Source organism: Cetorhinus maximus, chromosome 2 (genome assembly GCF_964194155.1).
Source record: "Cetorhinus maximus chromosome 2, sCetMax3.hap1.1, whole genome shotgun sequence".
In the NCBI taxonomy this organism is placed as follows: Eukaryota; Metazoa; Chordata; class Chondrichthyes; order Lamniformes; family Cetorhinidae; genus Cetorhinus; species Cetorhinus maximus.
The window spans coordinates 181,059,922-181,073,226 of record NC_135880.1 but is presented as its reverse complement, the minus strand read 5'-3'; positions in this window follow the sequence as shown (position 1 = coordinate 181,073,226).

The window sequence follows — 13,305 nt, the reverse complement described above, 5'->3', positions numbered from 1 at the left end:
TCCTTCAATAAGGACATCAGTACTGCACACAATACTCCAGATGTGCCCTGTAGGACTGAAGCATGACCTCCCTACTTTTGTAATCAATTCTCCTCACAATAAATGACAACACTCTATTAGCATTTCCTAATTACTTGCTGTACCTGCACACTAACCTTTTGTGATTCATGCACTAGGACACCCAGATCCCTGTGAATCTCAGGGCTCTGCAATCTCTCACCACTGGGTAATAAGCTTCTTTTTTATTCTTTCTGCCAAAATGGACAATTTCACATTTGCCCACATTATGTTCCATTTGCCAGATCTTTGCCCACTCACTTAACCTATCTATATCCCTTTGTAGCCTCCTCATGTCCTCTTCACAATTTACTTTCCTACCTATCTTTGTGTCATCAGCAAATTTAGCAACCATTCCTTCGGTCCCTTCATCCAAGTCATTTATATAAATTGTAAAAAGTTGAGGCCCCAGCACTGATCCCTGTGGCACACCACTCATTACGCCCTGCCAACTAGAAAAATACACATTTATGCCAACTTTCTGCTTCCTGTTAGCCAGCCAATCTTCTATCCAGGCTAACATGTTACCCCTTACACCATGAGCTTTTATTTTCCACAATAACTTTTGATGTGGCACTTTATCAAATCCCTTCTGGAAATCTAAGTACAGTACATTCACTGGTTCCCCTTTATCCACAACACATGTGACTCCTTCAAAGAACTCCAATAAATTGGTTAAACATGATTTCCCTTTCACAAAACGATATTAACTCTGCCTGATTGCTTTGAATTTTTCTAAGTGCCCTGCTATAACATCTTTAATAAGAGCTTCCAACATTTTCCCTATGACATATGTTAAGCTAACTGGCCTGTAGTTTCCTGCTTTCTGTCTCCCTTCCTTTTTGAATAAAGGAGTTACATTTGCTATTTTCCAATCTAATGGAATCTTCTCAGAATCTAGGTTGTAGGGGTTGCTGAAGATTACAGATATAGGGACTATTGTAGGGGCTGGAGGAGGGTACGGAGATAGGGAGGGTTGTAAGATCTGAATAAGGTTATGGTGGCGTATTTAATGGGGTTATTTAGATTCATTCAACATCAGCCTCGTTGGATATTTTATCCATTCAGATTGTAATGGATTGTAGGTGATAAAATCTCATCATGAATTGGCTAAGCCATGTACCTATTTTCACCTTCGGAGTCATGACCTGAGTCCCTGAAGTTACAAAGAAAATACAGAAAAATAGAACTTAGAGTTCTTAAGCGTTTTTCACTTCAGGATGTCCCAAAGCACTTTACCGTTTTTGTTGAAGTTCTTTTCGAAGTATAGTTACTGTTGGACTGTCGGAAACGTGACTGGCAATCTGCGCACAGCAAGCTCCCACAAACAGAAATGTAATAGTTATCTGTTTTAGTGACATTGGTTGATGGGTAAATGTTGTTTGGGGAGAACTCACCCATTCTCTTTTGAAATGGTGGCCATGGAATCTTTTATATCCACCTGAAAGGCAGACAAGACCTTGATTTAACATCTCATCTCACAAAAATAAAACCCCACTGCCAACAGTGCAGCATTCCCTCAGCTCTGCACTGGGAACGACATCTGAGGACTTGTGCTCAAGTCTTCAGAGGGGGACTTGAATCCACAACCTTCCTAACTCAGGGAGAAAGCCACTAAGACTCAGCTAACAACAAGAAAGCGTAGTGAATACCTTCATACCATACAAGCACAGCATGTTCACAAAATGAAGCTACAGTGTTGTGGTGCTAAGGAGTTATCATTCCATGTAGATCCACAGCTGCGTAACCAATTGGTATGAATGACATCCAGTGTCCTGCCCAAAATAAAAATGGAAGATGGAACAAACCAACATTGGTCCTGTATCAAAAGTAATTACAACTGGGCTACAAACCCCACAGCTCAAATTGAAACTGGCACAGAGCTCTCTGCAACTGAGGAAAGCAGAATGAGATTTATTTGAACAAATACTCTGCAGACTCATATGTAGACCCCGGCTGCTGCAGCTGCATTAGTTCTGTGCGATTCCACAATAAATCTTTTGTTGATTTTGGATGCTTTTCTCATGAATCAGTCTCTGGTTGAGTTGTAGTGAACGAGCACCTCCTGAAAATTGCCCTGAAGTAGTTATAGCATCATACAGCACAAACGGAGGCCATTTGTCCCATCATGCCTGTGCCAGCTCTTTGAAAAAGCTATCCAATGAGGCTTGGGCTGTCAAGTGACAGGCAACATTCATGTCAGGCAATGGCCACTCCCACAGAGAGAATCTAACCATCTCTTATCGAAATACAATGGCATTACCAAAGTTGAATCCCCCACCACCAACGTCCTGGGGGTTACTATTGACCAGAAACTGAACTAAACCAGCTATATAAATACTGTGGCTATAAGAGCAGGTCAGAGGTTGGGAATTCTGTAGCGAGTAACTCACCTTCTGATTCCCCACAGCCTGTCCACCTTCTACAAGATACAATCCAGGGGTGTGATCAGTGCAACACTAATAACACTCAAGAAGCTCAACAGCATCCAGGACAAAGAAGCACGTTTGATTGGCATCTCATCCACCACCTTAAATATTACCTTAATCCACCACCAGTGCACAGTGGCAGCAGTGTGGACTATCTACAAAATCCACTGCAGCAACTCACTAAGTCTCCTTTGACAGCACCTTCCAAACCCACAACCTCTACCACCTAGAGGGACAAGGGCAGCAAGCGCATGGGAGCACCACCGCCTTCAAGTTCTCCTCCAAGCCATTCACCATCCTGACTTGGAAATATATCACCATTCCTTCACTGTCGCTGGGTCAAAATCCTGGAACTCCCTTCCTAACAGCACTGTGGGTGTACCTATGCCACATGGACTGCAGCGGTTCGAGAAGGCAGCTCACCACCACCTTCTCAAGGGCAATTAGGGATGGGCAATAAATGCTGGCCTTGTAGTGATGACCACACCCCAAGAACAAATGAAAAAAATTAGTCCCATTCCCCTGCTCTTGTCCCATAGCCCCAGGAATGTTCCCTTTTCTGGTGTCTATTTAAGTCTCTATTGGATCTGCTTCCACCGCCCTTTCAGTCAATGCATTGCAGATCACAACACCTCACATATAAAATAATTTCTCTTCATTACTCCCCCTGGCTTTTTGCTACTTATCTCATATCAGTTTTCTCTGGTTACTTATCCTCCTGCTAGTGGAAACAGTTTCTCCCCATCAACTCTCATCAAAATGTCTCCTAATTTATGGGGGAGAAAATGCCTGTAGAGTTTGCCGCTGTGACAGAGCGGGGTCTGAATTTTAACACTTTATGAAATAGTTCCATCTTATAATTTTTCATTATGCACCCCTAATCTGTGCAGGTCCTGAGATGTGTCGACCTCAGATCTCCACTGCTGACTGTCGATCGCGTGATGCAATGAATTAAATCCTTTTGGTAAATTAGGATTTAGAGATAGGTTAGGAGGGTCTATCCATGTTGACACTACATCAGATCCCACAGGAGATGGGATGTGGGGACTCAGATGTTTAATGACCCCCCCACCTCCAGTTTCCGGAGAACTCCCATTGAAATTACAGCAAGAGTCTGCTGTACTTGTCAGAGTGGATCAGAACTGTGAACATTAATTAGGTCAACACTTTGGGTTTCTCTGGAGAATCTGTGGAGAGAACAAATATCCAGAATTGGATAGAAATAAAAGCAGAAAATTCTGGAAACACTCAGCAGATCAGGCAGCAACTGCAGAGAGAAACAGGGTCCATCAACCTGAAACGTTAACTCTGTTTCTCCCTACAGATGCTGCCTGACCTGCTGAGTGTTTCCAGAACACTTCTGTTTTCATTTCATACTTCCAGCATCTGCAGTGTTTTGCTTTTGTATTGGATAGGAAGACTAACGTGCTTTACAGCCAATGAAGTACTTTTGAAGTGCAGTCACTGTTGTTATGAGGAAACACGGCAGCCAACCTGAGCACAGCAAGCTCCTGCAAACATCAAATGTGGTAATGACCAAGTAGTCTATATTGATGATGCTGTTTGAGGGATAAATATCCTCCAAGACACCAGGCAGAACTCCCCAGCATTTCTTTGGAAATGCAATGGGATTGTTCACATCCACCTGGGACGGCATTGAGAGCCTTGGTTTAACATCTTGTTGTTAAAGATCGTGTGCAGAGACTTGCTTGCGAATGGAATATCTCTAAACGTTTCCAACGTTATTAGAGTTGGCTTGCAAAAATAAAATGACATTAGTGACAAGCTCATTAAAAGCAGATTTTTCTGAGATACAAAACCAAATAAAATGTATTGAAGTGGGTGTGCCATCACCCCTTGGTCTGGTATGGTGTGCTGGAGTCTCTTATCTTTCTAATACTGTTATTGCGTGTAAATGTGAGAGATTTTCTTGTTGACAAGAAGTGGTGTCTTTATCAGTAACAACATTACATATCAAGTATATCAAGTATACAGCACAGAAATAGGCCATTCAGCCCAACCAGTCTATTATCTCAGGTTTCATTAGCTCCTTACTCTAGAAGAGATCTTGTTGGAGGTAACAGTCTTACGTTGAAACCACATTTATTTACATAATAACTATTTACAGAGGTTAAGTAAGACCAAGACTAAAACCAGTAGCTAATGCTACTCTCTAAGATGCATCTCACTCATCTCCTCTCAGGAAGCAGAGAGTTGGCATAAATGGGTCTTTTTCTGGTTGGCAGGATGTGACGAGTGGTGTGCCACAGGGACCAGTGTTGGGGCCTCAACCTTTTACAACTTATATAAATAACTTGGATGAAGGGACCAAAGGAATGGTCATTAAATTTGTTGATGACACAAAGATAGGTAGGAAAATAAATTGTGACGAGGATGTAAGGAGGCTACAAAGTGACATAGGTTAAGTGAGTGGGCAAAGATCTGGCAAGTGGAGTATAATGTGGGCAAATGCGAAATCATTCATTTTGGCAGGAAGAATAGAAAGAAAAGGAAGGATAATAGAGTTATCTAAATGGTAAGAGATTGCAGAGCTCTGAGATTCAGAGAGATCTGGGTGTCCTAATGCATGAATCACAAAAGGTTAGTATGCAGGTACAGCAAGTAATTAGGAAAGCTAATAGAGTGTTGTCATTTATTGTGAGGGGAATTGATTACAAAAGTAGGGAGGTCATGCTTCAGTTGTACAGGGCACTGGTGACACCACATCTGGAGTATTGTGTGCAGTACTGGTGTCCTTATTGAAGGAAAGATGTAAATGTATTAGAAGGAGTTCAGAGAAGGTTTACTAGACTAATATCAGGAATGGGCGGGTTGTCTTATGAGGAAAGGCTGGACAGGTTAGACTTGTATCCACTGGAATTCAGAAGAGTAAGAGGCGACTTAATTGAAACCTTTAAGATCCTGCTGAGTCTTGACAGGGTGGATGTGGAGAGGATGTTTCCTCTTGTGGGAGGATCTAGAAGTCACTGTTTAAAAATAAGGGGTCGCTCATTTAAGACAGAGATGAGGAGATATTTTTTCTCTCAGATGTGTTGTGAGTCTTTGGAACTCTCTTCTTCAAAAGGCGGTGGAAGCAGAGTCTTTGAATATTTTTTAAGGCAGAGCTCGATGGATTCTTGATTAACAAGGAGGTGAAAGGTTATCGGGGGTAGGCAGGAATGTGGGGTTGAGGTTACACTCAGATCAGCCATGATCTTATTGAATGGCGGAGCAGACTCGAGAGGCTGAGTGGCCTACTCCTGCTCCTAATATGTATGTTCGTGTGTTTAGTGGGTGACATCACTGTGACATAGCTCCTTACACACATGCTCAACTTTGAAGAAGGGTCGCACGGACTCAAAACGTTAACTCTATTTCTCTCTCCACAGATGCTGCCAGACCTGCTGAGTTTTTCCAGCATGTTCTGTTTTTATTATGCTCAGTAGTTATCATTAGAGTTAATCCTTTACTCTACAACCAGTTCACACCGACCTTTATGCTCCACACAAGCTTCCTCCCACCCTTCTTCATCTAGCCCCAGCAACATATCCTACAAATCCTTTCTCCCCCATGTGCTTATTTAGCTTCTCCTTAAATGCATCCAAGCTGTTTGCCTCAACTAGTCCATGTGGTAGCGAGTTCCACATTGTGACCACTCTCTAAGGGCATGTCTCTTAAATTCCCGACTGGAATCATTAGTGACTGTCTTATATTTCTGGTCCCTCGTTTTGGTCTCCCCAAAAAGTGGAAACATTTTCTCTAATGCTATCCTTTCAGACCCCTTTGTAAATTTTAAAGATCTCAGTCAGGTTACCCCTCATCCTTCTCTTTCTCGTGTAGGTGAGCTACAACAAAACTGTCACCACGGGGTTAAACTTCCTGCAAATGGGCTGCTGGCAGTTGTCAAATCTTGTAGAGACTGGTTAAGATTTGTGATAAAGCTTCCTCTAATTCACAGGATGATGACATTGATATAAGACTGCAATGCCACATCCTGGTGATAACTTCCTTAGGAACAACTTACACCAGATGGCAGAGACAAAAGGTGCTGCCGGAAAGAAAATCTAATTACGCAATTTAAATACCCCTTTCAGAAGATTACAAAACATGTAGGAGGAAGCCATTCAGCCCATCTTAATGCACAAATCTCCACTCCGCACCCCCCCTCAACATAGAGGCACTGGATAGGCTAGGGCTGTTTTCCTTAGAGCAGAGAAGGCTGATGGGGGACCTAGTAGAGGTGTACAAAATTAAGAGAGGCACAGATAGAGTAGATAGGAAGAAACTTTTCCCCTTAACGCAGGTGTCAATAACCGGGGGCATAGATTTAAGGTAAGGGGCAGGAGGTTTGGAGGGGATTTGAGGAAAAACATTTTCACCCAGAGGGTGTTTGGAATTTGGAACTCACTGCCTGAGGGGGTGGTAAAGGCAGGAGCCCTCACAACATTTAAGAAGTATTTAGATGAGCACTTGAAACTCCATAGCATACAGGGCTATGGGCCAAGTGCTGGAAAATGGGATTAGAATAGATAGGGGCTCGATGGCCAGTACGGACACGATGGGCCTGTTTCTGTGCTCTATAACTCTATAGTATTTAATTGTTTCTTAGTTCCAGAATTTACCTTTCATCATACTAGTTAGAAGTCCATTCCATGTGTCGACCACTCAGGACTTCCTGACATTATATTTATATTTTAAATCCTTGCCCTGCTGTCACAATTTCATTTGAAGTGACTTTGTGCCTTGCTATTAGCGCATAGACTTTACATACAGGAACACCTCTTGGTCACCTCCAAACTGAAAGTCCACCTTCCTCATACTCTTGTGCTTGACTATAGGGTCAAGGCTCTTCTCTGAATCATTTCCAATGCTTAAAATCATACAGCGCAGAAGGAGGACATTTGGCCCATTATGTCTGCTCTGGCTCTTTCAAAGAGGACTATAATTACTGCCATTAGTCCATTTATTTTAGGGAAGACATTTGCTCTATTATCTTAGAATCAATTAGAAACTGCACGTGCAGGCACATCCTTCAGATGATTACATAAATGGAATTTGATCAAAAAGGTTAATGGAATCTTTATATCAAGGGCTAGAATATAAAGATGAGCAGGTTTTGTTACAGCTGTACAGAGCCCACATTCTGGAATACTGTGTACAATTCTTGCCATTGCACCTTCACCAGCATGCTATGAGAGCTCTGATGGTTAGATTATGAGGAAAGATTACATAAATGAGATTTATTCACTGGAATATGGAAGGTTAAGGGGGTGTATCAGGCTGAGAGGCATGAAGAAAACAAAAAAATCTTTAAAATTTGTTTCTCTTCCATATTCGCTTGTTTAAATTGTTTTTAAAAATGGACAAAGGCTAACTCATCAACATCCAGGAACGTGACACCCCTTGCATTGTATGAACATTCCAGCCAAGCCAACACAGAGGACTAGTAGGTGAGACATCTGCACCAGTCAGCTCTGGACAAAGGCAGAGCTATTGTGACTCCTCATCTCCAATGTCGTGCTAATGCTTCCACGGTTATCTGCTCAAAATACAAAGGGTTTTAGCGAGGGTCCTGAAAGTACATTAGCTGAATGGCTCGACCGGAAACCACCCTGTCACATGACCGAGTCTTCAGCTGTTTAAATTGCTTTAATTATACAGCTTTTGGATTCTGTATTCAGTTGCGGTTTAACCTCAGAAGAGAAAACCAGACTCCAAGCTAACAGCCTGTCTCTGACCCTCATCTCTGTCAAAGCTGGATCTCCAGGAAGAACTCTTATTTTACCAAGACAGAGTGAACCACCTCAACCGAGTTCCTAGGATGAGAACCAGGAATTCTCCCAAACATATCCATCTGAATGAACCATCATTGGACAGTGACTTACTGGACTATATCTTCTTTCTTAAGTAACTCACAGTTTGCAACTTATGTCCCTCTTTTTTCCTTTGCTTTTCTACCTTGTACGCTCGTGAGTGTGAACATGAGTCACAATCTACCCCTCAGGTTTCGAACCGGTTAATAAATCCTAGCTTTGTTTGAATTTGCTGTGAGGTTATTGTTAACATTGGGCCTCATAAACCGGGGTTTGAGAAATGCAGCGTGGCCCTTTTCAACAAGGGAAAGGGTACTAATGGAAACAAATTAAATTAGAAATTAAAACTACCGCTGTCACTGGCAGAAAACTATTGGCGTAGATACCATGGGCTGAATGGCCTCTTTCTGCACTGTAGGCTTTCTATGGTTTTAAGAGGGGAGCAGTAATAATAATTCAATCCAACTTGTCTTCATGTCCCTAACAGGTGATTTGATTGAGGGCTTTAGTATTTTGAGAAAAATTAATAGAAACATTTTACGTTGTGTAAAAATGTAGATTGGTGGGCGAATCTATGTCAAGGAGGCATCATCTCAAAATCTGAGCCAGGTCATTCAGGAGAGAAGTCAGGAAACACTTCTTCAAACAAAGGGTGGTGGAACTGAGGTGCTTTCTCCCACAAAAAGCAGCAGCTGGCTCAGTTAGAATTTTGAATCGGATAGGTTTTTGCTAGAGCAGCGTATAATCTTCATCCATCCGCCTTGGTTCCAGATGAAGTCAACATGCGGATCAGTTACGATCTTACTGAATGGAGGAACAGGTTTGAAGGGCTGAATGGCCTCTTCCTAAACCAATGATTCATGTTACAATAAGGTGTATATTCTGTGGAAAAGATGGATTCAAATGGGCTTTTCTCATTCCAAGCTATATATTATTAAAAAGGCAATAAATTCTAACTTCCTTGCAGGGTTAGAAACTGGATATCCACAACTGAACTTGTTAGTTGAATGGCAGTTAACATTAAATACAGAAAACAAACAGGGAAATCATCTGAAAAGTTTCACATAGAATATTGCACAAAGTGCTTCGACCCTGCTCCTGCCCCAAGAAATTCATGTTTATTTAAACACATATCACGTCGAGAATAAGGAAAACATAATTTGACTACTTTAATGAAAACCTACTACCCATTTCCAATGGTCAGTGGGTCAAGGTTCTAATTACAGCTTTCTTCAGCCAAAGATAATTGCACCCCAAATAGCTGCTTTTGTGTTTAAATCAATTTATTCAGTCGTTAATTATCTTTCATTGCAAAAATTCGTTAATGTTAATGTTTAATATTAGTGGGCTGAGTTCATCAAAACGGAATTATCATCCTTGCTCCGCTGAATATGTTTGTTTTTACACTGTTTCATATATCATATTTCATCAGCAAACAGGTTATTTGCTATTTCTTGCTAAGTGTACTCACTCAGGCAGCTGCTGACATTATTAAAGTGACGCACACAAAGGTTCCCAAGATTATGGAATTTCACATGAGGGTATCAGATGGGTACTGCTTTGGAATTCTCAAGTAAAAAAAAATCCTTTTGAACTTATTTATGAGTTGATGAGTTATGAAGATGTTTTAAATACAAAATGTTCATGTAGCTATTCTTTCTAGAGCCTAGAAACCAGATTCCAAAGCCCAAACACTGCAATGCTAGCAACTCTGCTGTCTTCCAATTTTGGCCTCTTGGGCACACCTCAGTTCCATTGCTCCACTATTGGCGTCTGTGCCTTCAGCTGCCTAGGACCTGAACTCTGAAATACCTGCCCTAAACCTCTGCAACTCTCTCTCCTCCTATAACACCCTCAAAGCCTACCTCTTTAACCAAGCTTTTGGTCACCTGTCCTAATGTAGCTATTTGTGTGCCTGTGTTTCTTAACAGCTCCTAGTTAAACACCCTAAGATGTTTCACATGTTAAAGGTGCTATATAAATGCAAGTTGTTGTTACATAGCACCTTATATTGACATGTAACCCCACAAATCTACAGTGATTCTGGTAATCAGGCAGTCACTGCAACCATTCTGTAGGAGTGACACTGAACAGGCCACTAGAGAGTAAGTATCTGAACTATTTGAAGTGACTTGTATTTGATCTGGCTGGTATCTCACATTCTACCCTCTGTAAACTCAAGCTCATCCAAAACTTTGTTGTCTGTGTTCTATCTCGCACAAAGTCCCATTCACCCATCACCCCTGTGCTCCCTGACCTACACTGGCTTCCAAGCAAGCAACAAATTGATTTCAAAATTCTGATCCTTGTTTTAAAATTCCTCTATAGCCTCACCCCTCCCTATCTCTGTAATCTCCTCCAGCCCCATGACCGCGAGATATCTGTGCTCCTCTAATACAGACTTCTTCAGCATCTCAGAGGCTATGCCTTCAATTGCCTAAGGCTTAAACTCTGGAATTCCCTTCCTAAACCTCCCCATCTCACTTTCCTCCTTTAAGGCACTCATTTAAAAACCTTGTCCAAGATTATGGTTAGCTGTCCTCATATGTCCTTGTGTGGCTCGATGTCATATTGTTTTCTAATGCTCCTACGAGGCACATTAGGACTTTAATTATGTATATTGTTGTTGTGGAAAGACAACATCTCAGTTTAATAATCTGAAGAGTGGCATCCCTGACAATGCAGCACTCCCTCTGTATTGTACTCAGAGTGTCAGCTTAGACATTCAAGTCATGATGTGTGCAACCTCATACTCAGAGGTTAGTGTCCTACCAACTAAACCTCATGAACACATAAAAACAAAAATAAAATTACCTGGAAAAACTCAGCAGGTCTGACAGTATCTGCGGAGAGGAACACAGTTAATGTTTCGAGTCCGTATGACTCTTCAACAGAACTGTTCTGTTGAAGAGTCATACGGACTCGAAACGTTAACTGTGTTCCTCTCCGCAGATGCTGTCAGACCTGCTGAGTTTTTCCAGGTGTTTTTATTTTTGTTTTGGATTTCCAGCATCTGCAGTTTTTTGCTTTTATCTCATGAACACATATTGCTGTTGCTGCATTTCATGAACCCCCATAATCAGGAGCCAATTTGAAACCTCCAAGCAACCAAATGCAATCAAAGCCATGGCAACTCAGCAGTTATGGTGCCTGTATTATAATCCACATCACCCCCATCAAAGTAGCTCAAGGATATTTTGAAGGAGTTTTCAATTTGCTTTTTGTTATTGTGTCCACTGATTGTAATCATCCATATGGTATTGACATTATCCAATTACCACTTTAACAAGTATTTTAGACTAAAGTGAATGTGAAAGCAGAACCTGAGATTTACGTGGAATTTATAGCTCAGAAAGTCCAACATATCCTTAGCGCCATTTATATTCAATATGAGCCTCCTCCTGTCCTTATTTCATCTATCAGTGTATACTTATACTCTTTTCTCTACCATGTCTCCAATGGGAACACTGCAGCCATTGTTTTCAATCCTGCTGCAAACTCCATTTCCTATCTATTGACTCCATCCCCCTACCTGGCAACTGAGACTTAACCAGTCTGTTCGCAACCTTGGGGTCATATTTGGGATTCCGATCACATGTTCATGCCACATTAAGACTACCTATTTCCACCTCCATAACATTGACCGACTCATGTTGTTGTGTAAACCCCCATCCATGCCTTGGTTACCTCTGGACCTGACTATTCCAACGCATTCCTGGCTGGTCTCATACATTCTACCCTCCATAAACTTGAGGTCACCCAAACTCTGCTTTTCATATCTTAACTTGCACCCAGTCACACTTACTCATCACCCCCTGCTCACTGACCCATATTGGCTACCAGTCAAGCAATGTCTCGATTTTAAAATTCTCATCCTTGTTTTCAAATCCCTCCATAATGTCCTCCAGCCCCACATCCCTCTGGGATGTCTGCATTCCTCTAATTCTGGCCTTGTGAGCATGCCCAATTTTAATCGGTCCTACCTTTGGTGGCTCTGCCTTCAGCTGCCTGGGTCCCAAGCTCTGAAATTCCCTCCACAGACCTCTCCACCTCTACCATGTTTTCCCCCTTTAAGGCACTCCTTAAAACCTGCCTCATGGACCAAACATTTAGTCATCTGACTTAATATCTCCTTACGTGGCTCAATGTCATATTTTGTTTCATAATGCTCCTGTGAAGTGGCTTGGGACATGTTATTACATTAAGGGTGCCACATAAATACAAATTGTTGTTCATTTAGATTCCCCGTAAATGCAAACACAATATTTGCCTCAACATCGGGGGAAGATGATGGCGCAGTGGTATTGCTGCTGGGCTAGTAATCCAAGAGACCTGGGTTCGGATCCCACCATGGAAGATGGTGGAATTTGAATCAATAAAAATATGGAATTACCATGAAACCATTGTTACCCATCCGACTAATGCCCTTTGTGGAAGGAAATTTGCTGTCCTTATCTGGTCCTACATGTGACTCCAGATATGCCCTCTGAACAAGGATGGGCAATAAATGCTGGCTTAGCCAGTGACTAGCCAGCATTTATTACCCATCCCTAGTTGCCCTCGAGAAGGTGGTGGTGAACTGGCTTCTTGAACCGTTGCAGTCCCTGTGGTCCCTAGTCAAAGCAGTTGGTGTTCTCCTGTAGTGTTGGTGCCTAAACTTGATGGGTCAATCAGATTCTCTGTAGATTGCAGAAAGGTTAATGCAGTAACAAAAACAGACTCTTACCCAGCCCCTTGTTTAGCAGATTGTATCGACAGGGTTGGCAGTATGACCTTTCTCACTAAGCTATATTTATCGAAAATATACAGGCAAGTACCTTTAACATGACGAGCTAAAGAGATATTGGCTTTTGTCACACCAAATGGGCTATACGAGTTATGAGAGATAGCATTCGGTCTTAAAAAAAAAGCTCCAGCCACTTTCCAAAGACAAAGACCTGCAGAAATCAAGTTCACAGTCACATCTAGACAATGGAAGCACCTTACCACTAAGCTATTCTCTAACA